The sequence below is a fragment of the Oryctolagus cuniculus genome, chromosome 14 (genome assembly GCF_051225735.1).
Source record: "Oryctolagus cuniculus isolate XC-2025 breed Fujian yellow rabbit chromosome 14, ASM5122573v1, whole genome shotgun sequence".
Classification (NCBI taxonomy): domain Eukaryota; kingdom Metazoa; phylum Chordata; class Mammalia; order Lagomorpha; family Leporidae; genus Oryctolagus; species Oryctolagus cuniculus.
Window position 1 is genome coordinate 83,704,332 of NC_142880.1, and position 13,015 is coordinate 83,717,346.

Genomic DNA, 13,015 nt, shown 5'->3' on the forward strand with positions numbered 1-13,015 from the left:
CTCCAGTCACTCTTATAAACATTCTTTATGAAAGACCCAAAGGTGTCCAATCTGTGTATTGTGAACTCTTAGCCTTCCTATCTCTATCTGCTTCTGGAGAAAAAAGGAATTATACCATAGTAGGTCAGAAGGTAGTGAAGAGGGAGGGAAAGGCAGAATAAAACCAAGATGCTCAAGGTGGTGAGATTTGGGAGAAAAACTTGCTAACTGATGTGTGGGTGAGCTTTCAAATCATGCTGCAGGCTCCTGGCTGGCTCACCAAATGCCATGGGGTGACTCAGTCCAGGTTCTTACCTCTGATGCAAGAAGGAATTTGAGGACAAGTTATAGGTGAAGGTCAGCAGAGAAGCATGATTTATTTGCATGCAAAGTGAAAGTATGCAATTAAGAGGAAGTACGAGCATACCCGAGAGAGACCTGGACTCATTGAAGTTCAGTTTATTTTATTTTATTTTTACTTATTTATTTGATAGAGTTAGACAGTGAGAGAGAGAGATAGAGAGAAAGGTCTTCCTTCCATTGGTTCACCCCCCAGATGGCCGCTACGGCCTGCGCTGCTCCCATCTGAAGCCAGGAGCACAGGAGCTTCTTCCTGGTCTCCCATGCAGGTGCAGGTGCCCAGCACTTGGGCCATCCTCCACTGCCTTCCCAGGCCACAACAGAGAACTGGACTGGAAGAGGAGCAACCGGGACTAGAACCCGGTGCCCACATGGGATGCCGGTGCTGCAGGTGGAGGATTAACCTAGTGTGCCACAACACTGGCCTGAAGTTTGGTTTCATCCCTTTATATGATCTGGAGGCATGGGAGGAGTGTCTGGGGTAGGGATTAAGTACTGCATATGTCATTGCTTTTGTGGAAAACACAGAAGTATCATGTGTCAGGTGCATGATGGGAGTAGGTATGTCATGCATGATGATTTTCTTATAATGACATTAGAATGACTAAAGGTCATTGTGGCCACACAGCCAGCAGCTCTGTTGGTCATTTTTGGTCCATGATATTTCTTAGTGGCAGTTTCATGGAAGCTGCAGAGAGGAAGTTGAGGGCTTTAGCACAGGAAGGGCTGCAGGAGGGGTGGGTGACCTCAACACTTCCTTGTTAGCTACTGCCCACCCCTACCATTTACACCAGCTAGGAAATAGTTGACAGATTGTGACTGGAGCCTCTCCCTGCATATACTTTCCGTTCTCTAACTTTGTTATATGAGACTAGAATGAGGATGTTTTTACTATATTGTATAAATATTGTGCTATATTGTAAATCCAGCACAGTGATGTCTGAAATATGGGATTTAGTGAATTCTGTAGAACTCATTTGGATGCTTTTATCAAAAATGCTTACTCAACCGTGCACCTTGAGATTCTGTTGCTAACCAGGGTCAACCTGGAACAGAGGTTTGTTTTCAAAATCCCAAGCTCCCTAAGCATGCCAAGAATGTGTCCCTTTCAAAATTCCTTACTAATGAAGATATGCCACTGATAATTTATCTTAATAACTTCATAATTTTTCTTATTTCTGTGATTTATATCCCTCTCAGAATTAATGTAATGACTGTATGTTTCTTTTCAGATTAATAAGTGTCATACTTAACATGATGTTACTATAGTGTGTCCTGTAGCCAAATTATCTTAATTGGAAGACTGTCTCGATTTCTGAACAATATGATTCTAATTCCTGATATTTCCCTTAGAAGATGGAATTCTTTTTCTATCCAGGGCAACTTTGATTCTGGAAATGCTTTTGTGAGTGTACTGATTTATATTTCTCCTAACTCGTTGGGTTGGTTTGACCAAGGAGGATGCCAACAAAGGGCTAGGGAAGTACATCCCAGAGAGTCATCAAAATGTTGCCAACTAAGATATCTACAAGAGCTTCAGGAAGAGAAGCTGTAGAATATTTGAGACCTGGGAGTTTTTCCCATGCCACCGTGGTCACCAGTGAGATCAGTTGAAGGCTTATGAATATACTTGTTTATTTGTATTGATATGATTTTGTCATAGGGAAAGTCAGCAGATCTTCAGTGCTCCAGTAGTTCATTTAGTATAGGCTTAGTAAAGTCACATTTATTTATAACTGAGGGCTACCCTAAAGTTCCACCTTATGTGCTGCCTTGTCTCAAACTTCCTTTCTTCCATTAGTTCCATTAAGGCAGATCTAGCAATGTGCTGCTCTGCCCCTATTTGCTGTTTAGTTCTATTTTTTTTAAAGTGGTCTTTCTTATAACTTGAATTGAATTAGTTGGGTGATTCCCAAACTGGGTCAGTTGGGAGCCCTATTTATGGATTATAATCTCAATGGGACCTTTTAGGCTATTTAGTTGAACTCTAAATCTGTTCATTCAACTGTAGTGAATGAAAGTATACAAACTTTCTTCTATCTTATCCCCTTTATTTGCCTATGTTTCCCAACGTCTCCTATGAATTAATCTTCTTAACATACATTGTTTTTACTAAAAAAGCCAATTCTTTGCTCTTCCCCAATTGGATAGATTTTCCTTCTAATAAGTACCACTCAGCAGATATGATATGATTCAGGGTCTATAATTATCAAAGACTGTTCAATTTTTGTTCTAGAGTCCTAATATTATGAGATATTAATGGTCTAAGAGGGGGTTTTATAATATTAAATATATTTGAGAAATAATATGTGTCACTTCCTTGGAGAATCAGCATATAAAGTCTTAACACTCTAGGAAGTCAGAATAAGGGGGCGTGTTTAATTTTGTTCAGTCTTGCATTTATGAAACACATTTGAGCACATACTAGATTTTTACTCCCTATGAATACCATGTGCAATAGCATTGCATGAAAAAATGTGGAGAAATGATTTCTCTGTTATATCAGAGGTAGCTTTGGAAATTAAATGGTTCTGTCACCTACTAGCTGTGCTACTTGAGTTACTTAATATTTCTATGTTTCAGTTTTATCTCATGTAAATTGGGCATGTATTGCTAATTTTGTAAGGTTGACATAAAGCCTATATTCTGATTTTCCAGGGAAACAGAACCAAGAAAACACACACACACACAATTCTATGGATTTGAATCATGTGATTGTAGAGGCTGAGAACTCCAAAGGTCTGTGCTTGGCATTGGCAGGTTGGAGACCCAGGGAAGATGACGCATCATGCTAGTCAGAGTCTGAAGTCCTGCTTATCAGGACAACCGATTTCCAGCCTGCAATCCAGGAGGCTCAAGACCCAGCAAGATCCACTGTTTTGGTCCAAGTCTGCTCAAAGTGATAAGGCAGCAAGAGTTCCCTGTTATTCAGTCTTTTCCTTCTATTTAGCCTTCAGTTGATTTCATGAGGCCCAGCCACATTATATAGGACAACCTTCTTTATTGAGTCTGATGATTTAAGTGTTCATCTTACCAGAAGCATCCTCTTAGACACACATAAAATAATGTTCAGCCAAATATCTGCAAAGAGTTAACCATCACAAAGACATGAACAGAACGGGTAGAGATTATTATTTATACAGTGACTGGACCTTAGTCGGTAATACATGATGCTATATATCATTATCATCATCACCAGCGTCATTTACATTGTTACCTTGAGGACTAATAAGTACTTATTTTTTAAAAAAGATTTATTTATTTATTTGAAAGTCAGAGTTACACAGAAAGATAGAGAGGGGTCTTCCATCTGCTGGTTCACTCCCCAGATGACTGCAATGACCGGAGTTGCGTCAATCTGAACCCAGGAGCCTGGAGCCTCCTCTGGGTCTTACCATGTGGGTGCAGGGGCCTAAGGAGTTGGGCCATCTTCTACTGCCATAGCCAAGAGCTGGAACAGAAGTGGAGCAGCCAGGACCAGAATCAGTGCACAAATGGGATGCTGACATTGCAGGTGGCGTCTTTACCCGCTGTGTCACAGCACCAGCCTTTAAGTACCTACTTTAAGAATCTTTTATAATTCAAAGAAGAACCCTTGATTAATAATTGAAGGAAACTAGCAGGTAAATACTCTCCTCTTACGTCCATTGACTGAACAATTCTGGTGCTCATTTTACACAGTTCCTCAGAGAGCCTTCCATGTGATGGGATCCCCATGGTCCACCATGGTAACTAGCCTGAGAAGTCATCTTTGGATTGACTTTCTTTCCCTGTTTCCTAGTCCCAGTGCCTCTTCCCTGGAATTGAAAGCAGCTCTGTTCTTGCAAGCTCTGGTTTCAGGTTTCAAGCTAAGACAAATAGCAAAATGTCACCAGAAGAAATAATGAACACCTTTCCCCACAGTGACAGTCACTGAAAGGAGGATGTGGAAAAACATGTAGACCAACATGTCAAACGACTTTGGAGTGCGAGAAAAATCATTTTTCAAGTAGCGTTTAGCCCAAGAGTTATGTTTTTCTAACAATAACCATGGCAGTCGCTAAAAGTCCTTCAGCACTGAAGAGAAAATGTTTTATGGATATGAAATTCAAGCTATTCACAGGCAGTTGCAGCAGACCCGGGTAAGAGTTGTACTTAGAGATCTTGTAAGTACCTCTGCTTTCTCAAATTGCTCAAGTCTGTGTCTTTGAAGGCAGATCTAAGGATTTTTCCCAGTATGTGTATTAGTCTTGCTCCAAGTCGCAGCTCAGTCTGGCATAGACTGATGCAGAATTGTCTGAGAACAACACCTGAATGCAGATGACCAGTGGCTTGCACCAACTTGAACAACAACAGAAAAGGGGGCCCAGAAACTTATTCTTATTATGTCTTTGAGTTGCCACAGGTGTAGACTTTTGCCCATGCTGTTGTAAAGAGATACTGGCAGTGGAAGACATCAACCTCAACAGCTACACATTAGTTCTTTCTAATGTCATATGTAAGAATTATTTAATAAAGAATGTATTGTTCATCAAAAAGTATTGCTTTACTCCTCAGCTGCTTTGTTTGTTGTTGTTGTACAAGATGAAAGTTACAAGAAGACTTCTGGATTGTGTTAGGTTTAAATAGTAGGTGTGATGGGCCTCAGGTGACAATGGGAGATCATGAAAATGGTACCCAGGATAGGTGAGCACTCCCAGTGCCTGAACACAGCTTATACTTGTGAGTGGAGGCCCCCGAGTGCATCGCAGTGAAGGAGAAGAGAACACTACACAGAACCATATAGTTTATATGGTTTTCTGGAGGACAACTAAATGTAGCACAGTTTTTTCCTTAGTAGACAAGTGATCAGTTACACAGTTGAAAAGTAGTGTCTATTGGAGAGCTGAGTTGAGAGCATTTTTTTAAGTGGCTAGAAGCTCTCATTTGTCTCTTCAGATTTAGGTTTCCAAGGCTGCTTACTGATATCTAAGAAGGATGAAGTACAGGAAAGCATATTTTTAAGAAAAAAGTGAGGTTGGCAAAAAAGAAATCTTGTTGAATAATGACAATAGGGATATTTTCATTTGTTTTTAAGATTTATTTATTTTGTTTGAAAGGCAGAATTACAGAGAGGCTGAGGCAGAGAGAGAGAGAGACAGAGGGAGCGAAGGAGAGAGAGAGAGAGGGAGGGAGGGAGGGAGGGAGGGAGGGAGGGGGAGGGAAGTCTTCCATCTGCTGGTTCACTCCCCAGATGGCTGCAATGGTGGGAGCTATGCTGATCCGAAGCCAGGAGCCAAGAGCTTCTTCTGGGTCTCCCACATGGGTGCAGGGGCCCAAGGATTTGGGCTATTTCCCACCACTTTTCCAGGCCATAGCAGAGAGCTGGATCAGAAGTGGAACAGCTGGGACTTGAACCAGCGTCCATGTGGGATGTGGCACTGCAGGTGGTGGCTTTACCTACTAGGCCATGGTGCCGGCCCCCTCAATTCTTAATCTTATTCCGCTGCCACCCACATCCTCCTCTTTTTCTATATAGTATCTTTATGCATTGTTTACTACCTTTCTTTTGTATCTCTCTAAGACCAAAATGAATTAAGTCATCCTCAAATACACAAATCCTTGGCTATTCTCTGATATATTCCAGAATACAAACATATTCTCTAAATAGGACTGGATCTATCCCAGGATTTAAATTTCTTTTAAATATTTATTTTACTTATTTGGAAGGCAGGATAACAGAGAGGTTGAAATACAGAAAAAAAGATCTTTCATTTCTGGTTTACTCTACAAATGGCCAGAGACTGGGGCTGTGCCTTGACAAAGCCAGGAGCCAGGAACCCCATCCAAGTCTTACCCATAGGTAAGACTTGACCCAAGTATTTGAGCCATAATTTGTTACCTTCCCAGGCATATTAGCAGGAAGATGGATGGGAAGTGAAGCAGCCAGGACTCCAACTGGTGCTCTAATATGGTTGCCAGTGTCATAGGTAGTAGTTTAACCTGCTGTGCCACAAAGCTAGCCTCATGATTTTCTTTTTAAAATTCTTTTAAGTATTTTTGTGATTGAATCTCCAATTGCATGAATAATACACATAAATGTAGAAAATATAAATAAATGTAGAAAATATAGGAAAGAAATGTTTTGATCATATCATCCCCTGATAACCCCTTTAACATTTTTATTATCTGTAGCTCCAGAGTGGAGAGTGACAGCTGGGAGTGAAGACTGGTTCACAGACTTACTGTGTCTGAACCACTTCCAAATGCAGCTTCTTGGGCTCCTCTGGAATCCCACTGAGTCAGAATTCTTGGAGAATCGTCTTGGGAATATGTATTTTTAATGAGTGAACCAGGAATGACAGACAGTGAAGTCTGAGAATATCCACTTCGGGCTTTTCGTTTTCTGGCAAGAGACGTAGGAAGGAAGGTGAACAAGTCAGTTTTAAAAGAAAGCTCATGTGAGCCTCACTGTCTTGAATGCTTACTTAGGCCAGCTCTTCCTTGCGGTACCTGTGGGGAACAAAGCGCCACCCATCTAAGGAATCCGGGACACATCATGCCATGGTCCTTTTTCTGGGGACATTCTTTTAGCTGGGTCTGTGCCCAGCAAGAGGGAAAACTTCCGTTTGTCAATGCTGAGAATAAGAAGGAATTCCCATGTGGCCCTGCTCAGGGATGAAATGACTTCCCTTGGGTGCTAACAGCTTGCCAAGGGCAAGGCCAAGGGTCTCAGGAGGCCTGTCTCGAGGTCCTACCTCTCCTCCAGCCTGGCTGCTGTGCTTCTGTTCATGAGGTTCTTTTGCTGTTTGGAGAAGAGGTCAGGTGTTCCTAAATATCCAGGGGAAGAAAGGACAGAGCAACATCATGTACTTATTAAGGTTTACACATTTTACACATTTCTATGCTTTTACTCTCAACTTGTTGGAGGCAGAGGAACTATCTTTTAGTCTGACATGACATACGTTTTATAGGGATAGTTTCAAAAACATATTTTCAAGTACATTTGCACATAACGTATCATGCCAGCCTGTTCTGATCTGGTGACAGGTAATGTAGTTTTCATGGTAATTGTCCTTGTGTATTAATCATGCTTGAAATTCCACACCCTTTTCATCCTTTGACAAGGAGTGTGAACTGTCAAGATACCTCCGCTAAGTAATTCGCTGCATATTTTAAGAGTAAGTGCTCTGGAACAAATGTCCCTTCACTTTTATTATGTAATAAGCTCTTTTGTTCTTTTACTTAATCTGTTTTGTACAAATATTTTTTGAGTGTCCATTTTTATCATTGGAATTTGTCATTGAGAATACAATTGACAGTTGCTTATGCATTGTTTGTGAATCTGAAAAGAAAACAAGAGAACTTAGAATTTCCAACATAGGAATTTTTATTTTATAAAAATTTAGTTTTATATAGGAGGCAGATTCTTGAGGAATGGCTTAAAATTTTTAGCTCTTTCTTTTAGTAAAACATGTGGCTAGAGATAATACTAGCAAGATAAGAAAAGTCTGGTTAGCTAACTTTCAAGGACAGAAATGAAATTTTTTTTAAATCTGAGGTTTTCCCAAATACAATACATGGCAGGAATATTTTAGATAACATAAAATTAATAATAGAATTTTTATATAGCTACTTATTTAATAAATGAAAAGTAATCCTGATGCATATAATATACACAATAATGCCTTTCACAAATTTAACAAATAGTGAGCAGTTGAGAGAAGAATGCTCCATGGGAAGTCCATGGTACTGGAGAAGAGTGGTGCTCCCACACCTTAATGAGAACTCCTCTTACAATCAAACTGATCAGGAAGGGTTATAGGTCTTATTCTGGGATTTTTCTAATGCTTGTGTGCCAGATTAATTTTCTTCTTTCTAATGGATTTAGCTCTTGTCTTGACCATTTCAGAAAATGGATACTCAATAAAGTAAAAAGCATGAAGCATGTGGAATCAGGCTTAGTTTCCCAAGATTACACAGAAACAGGATGAAAAGATAGTGTTTGAAAACTGGGAATTTTTTAAATGTCAAGATATATAGCTACAGAAGATGGAACTCCATCAATTTACCCCGAAAAGAATTATGGATATTCCCCTTGACCGGGGTGTGTGTGTGTGTGTGTGTATGTGTGTGTGTTAGGTAAGAAGTCAGAAATGAGCTTATGTGTGTGACAAAGGCCTAAGGCATTGACATCCAGGTCCAGCATCTGCATCTCAAAGGTACATCTCCAGGTACAGCCCAGTATCTGCACTTCAAACATCCTGCCCCTTCTACTGGATAACCATCCTTCCTCTAAGGCGGGGCAATGCCAGCCAGGCTTCCTCTGTCTGATAACTCAGCGGGGAGGAGGGGGGAGAACTCAGGAATTTTTTTGTATTTATATCCAACAAGTCCTTTGTTTGGGAGGAGAAGAGAGGGGGAGGGAAAAGGCGGGAAGGCAAGACCCATACCCTTAAAAAAACCCAGGCCTCAACTGGACTGCGCATTCAGCCCTCTGCCTCTCTGCTGAGCCACCCGCCTGGCCTGCCCAGGTGTATTCTCTCCACTCAACCATGTAACCTCACTCTCTCCCAGTCTGAGCAACTGGGCACTCTCTCTCAGGTTCTGTCTGGAGAGGTGCCCATCCATTCTTATCAATGTCCCTACCCTAATAAGCCTTGCTATTTTGCTTTCTGCTAAAATATATATATATATATATATATATATATATATATATACATACTTCCCTAAAATAAATTGAAAAATTCCTATGCTGCATCAAGGAACTATTATAAAATAGTGTGTCATTATCAGCTATGAAATATCACTGGCATAAAATAAATTCTTCTCCCTTATGCTTCTGCAGGGATTGCTTGGAGCTTGGATGATCTCGACTGAGCATAGCAGCAAGTTAGTACTTGCTCATTATTTTGGAAGCAGTTGGCTTTGATTTTCTTTGTTATGGAAAAACAAAGTGAAAGTCCCCAGTTCAGTACATTCTAAATCTCTACTTGTGATGTACCCAGTAAAGGTCTTGTTGACCAAAGCAAGTCATATAGCCAAACACAACATCAGCAGGGTGGGAATGTGTAATGATTGCATGGAAGAAATGTTTGTGTGTTGCATGCACACATATTCAGTGAACAATAATCTACATTTCTATCCTCAAAACTTCTTCAAACCTTTTTCTAATTTTGGCTTAGTTTTTCTCTGTGGAATGGCTAAATGGAGCAAACTTTCTTTAGGTGTGACTCCTGTTATAAATTGCAGAGTTCTTTGAGTTCTTTGGAGCCATTAGCTGCTACTGATATTTAAGGAATTTTGAAAGGTAAAGAATAAAGTTCTTATGTGGCAATAGATGCAGTGGTAATGTTTCTGTAGAACATGAGCCCTGGGAATCATCCCCTTGTAAGCATACTGGAAGAGGTCTCGCAAATCTAAGCTACTAGGTATAATTTACAGAGGTAGAGATAGTAGCCAAACCTATGACTCAATTCTAACCACCCCACCACCCATGAAAGCAATACATGACCATGACATTTAGGGAATATTTACTGGAGAAATCAATACTCAATCAAAATATAGTTTTTCCAAATACAGCTATGTGGGGAATTATTACCCAGTGTGGGTTGGAGTTTAGTGGAAGGTACATGGAAACTTATGTGGTTTCAAATGCTGGTCTTGGCCACGTAGTAGTAAGTTGCCTCATTGTCTGAGATTCGATTTCCCTATTTTTAAAATCTAACTCTTGAAGGGTTTCTCCAATGTTCTCTAATAACTTAATGGTGTCAGGACGTAGATTTAGGTCTTTAATCCACGTTGAGTGGATTTTTGTGTAAGGTGTAAGGTAGGGGTCTTGCTTCATGCTTCTGCACGTGGAAATCCAGTTTTCCCAGCACCATTTATTGAATAGACTGTCCTTGCTCCAGGAATTAGTTTTAGATCCTTGATCAAATATAAGTTGGCTGTAGATGTTTGGGTTGATTTCTGGTGTTTCAATTCTGTTCCATTGGTCTATCCATCTGTTTCTGTACCAGTACCATGCTGTTTTGATTACAACTGCCCTGTAGTATGTCCTGAAGTCTGGTATTGTGATGCCTCCGGCTTTGTTTTTGTTGTACAAGATTGCTTTAGCTATTCGAGGTCTCTTGTGCCTCCATATGAATTTCAGCATCATTTTTTCTAGATCTGCGAAGAATGTCTTTGGTATCTTGATTGGGATTGCATTGAATCTATAAATTGCTTTTGGGAGAATGGACATTTTGATGATGTTGATTCTTCCAATCCATGAGCATGGAAGATTTTTCCATTTTTTGATATCCTCTTCTATTTCTTTCTTTAAGGTTTTGTAATTTTGATCGTAGAGATCTTTAACGTCCTTGGTTAAGTTTATTCCAAGGTATTTGATTGTTTTTGTAGCTATTGTGAATGGGATTGATCTTAGCAGTTCTTTCTCAGTCATGGCATTGCTTGTGTATACAAAGGCTGTTGATTTTTGTGCACTGATTTTATATCCTGCCACTTTGCCAAACTCCTCTATGAGTTCCAATAGTCTCTTAGTAGAGTTCTTTGGATCCTCTAAGTACAGAATCATATCGTCTGCAAAGAGGGATAGTTTGACTTCTTCCTTCTTGATTTGTATTCCTTTGATTTCTTTTTCTTGTCTGATGGCTCTGGTTAAAACTTCCAGAACTATGTTAAATAGCAGTGGTGAGAGTGGGCATCCCTGCCTGGTGCCAGATTTCAGTGGAAATGCTTCCAACTTTTCCCCATTCAATAGGATGCTGGCTGTGGGTTTTTTATAAATTGCTTTGATTATATTGAGGAATGTTCCTTCTATACCCAATTTGCTTAGAGTTTTCATAATGAAAGGGTGTTGAATTTTATCAAATGCTTTCTCTGCATCAATTGAGATAACCATACGGTTTTTCTTCTGCAGTCTGTTAATGTGGTGAATCACATTGATTGATTTGCGAATGTTGAACCATCCCTGCATACCAGGGATGAATCCCACTTGGTCTGGGTGGATGATTTTCCTGATGTGTTGTTGTATTCTATTGGCCAGAATTTTATTGAGGATTTTTGCATCTATGTTCATCAGGGATATTGGTCTGTAATTTTCTTTCAGTGCTGCATCTTTCTCTGGCTTAGGGATTAAGGTGATGCTGGCTTCATAGAAAGAATTTGGGAGGATTCCCTCTTTTTCGATTGTTCTGAATAGTTTGAGAAGAAATGGGATTAGTTCTTCTTTAAATGTCTGGTAGAATTCAGCAGTGAATCCATCTGGTCCTGGGCTTTTCTTTGTTGGGAGGGCCTTTATTACTGTTTCAATTTCTGTTTCAGTTATGGGTCTATTTAGGTTTTCGATGTCTTCATGGTTCAATTTTGGTAGATTGCATGTGTCCAGGAATCTATCCATTTCTGATAGGTTTTCCTGTTTGCTGGCATACAGGTCCTTGTAGTAATTTCTGATGATTCTTTTTATTTCTGTGGTGTCTGTTGTTACGTTTCCTTTTTCATCTCTGATTTTATTGATTTGGGTCTTTTCTCTTCTTTTTTTAGTTAGTTGGGCCAATGGGGTGTCAATTTTGTTTATTTTTTCAAAAAACCAGCTTCTCGCTTGGCTGATTTTTTGTAATGTTTTTTTGGATTCAATCCTGTTAATTTCTTCTCTGGTTTTAATTATTTCTCTTCTCCTACTAGATTTGGGTTTGGTTTGCTGCAGTTTTTCTAGGTCCTTGAGGTGCGCTGAAAGCTCATTTATTTGGTACCTTTCCAATTTCTTGATATAGGCACCTATTGCTATAAATTTGCCTCTCAATACTGCTTTTGCTGTATCCCATAAGTTTTGATATGTTGTGTTGTTGTCTTCATTTACTTCCAGAAAGTTTTTGATTTCTCTTTTGATTTCTTGAATGACCCGGTGTTCATTCAGGAGCATGTTGTTCAGTCTCCATGTGTTTGCAAGATATTGGCACAGGCAAAGAATTTCTGGAAAAGACCTGGGAGGCACAGACAGTCAAAGCCAAAATCAACTATTGGGATTGCATCAAATTGAGAAGTTTCTGTACTGCAAAAGAAACAGTCAGGAGAGTGAAGAGACAACCGACAGAATGGGAAAAAATATTTGCAAACTATGCAACAGATAAAGGGTTAATAACCAGAATCTACAAAGAGATCAAGAAACTCCACAAAAACAAAACCAACAACCCACTTAAGAGATGGGCCAAGGACTTCAATAGACATTTTTCAAAAGAGGAAATCCAAATGGCCAACAGGCACATGAAAAAATGTTCAAGGTCACTAGCAATCAGGGAAATGCAAATCAAAAGCACAATGAGGTTTCACCTCACCCCGGTTAGAATGGCTCACATACAGAAATCTACCAACAACAGATGCTGGCGAGGATGTGGGGAAAAAGGGACACTAACCCACTGTTGGTGGGAATGCAAACTGGTCAAGCCACTATGGAAATCAGTCTGGAGATTCCTCAGAAACCTGAAGATAACCCTACCGTTCGACCCAGCCATCCCACTCCTTGGAATTTACCCAAAGGAGTTTAAATTGATAAAGAAAAAAGCGGTCTGCACCCTAATGTTTATTGCAGCTCAATTCACAATAGCTAAGACCTGGAACCAACCTAAATGCCCATCAATGGTAGACTGGATAAAGAAATTATGGGATATGTATTCTTTAGAATACTATACCGCAGTAAGAAACAACGAAATCCAGTCAT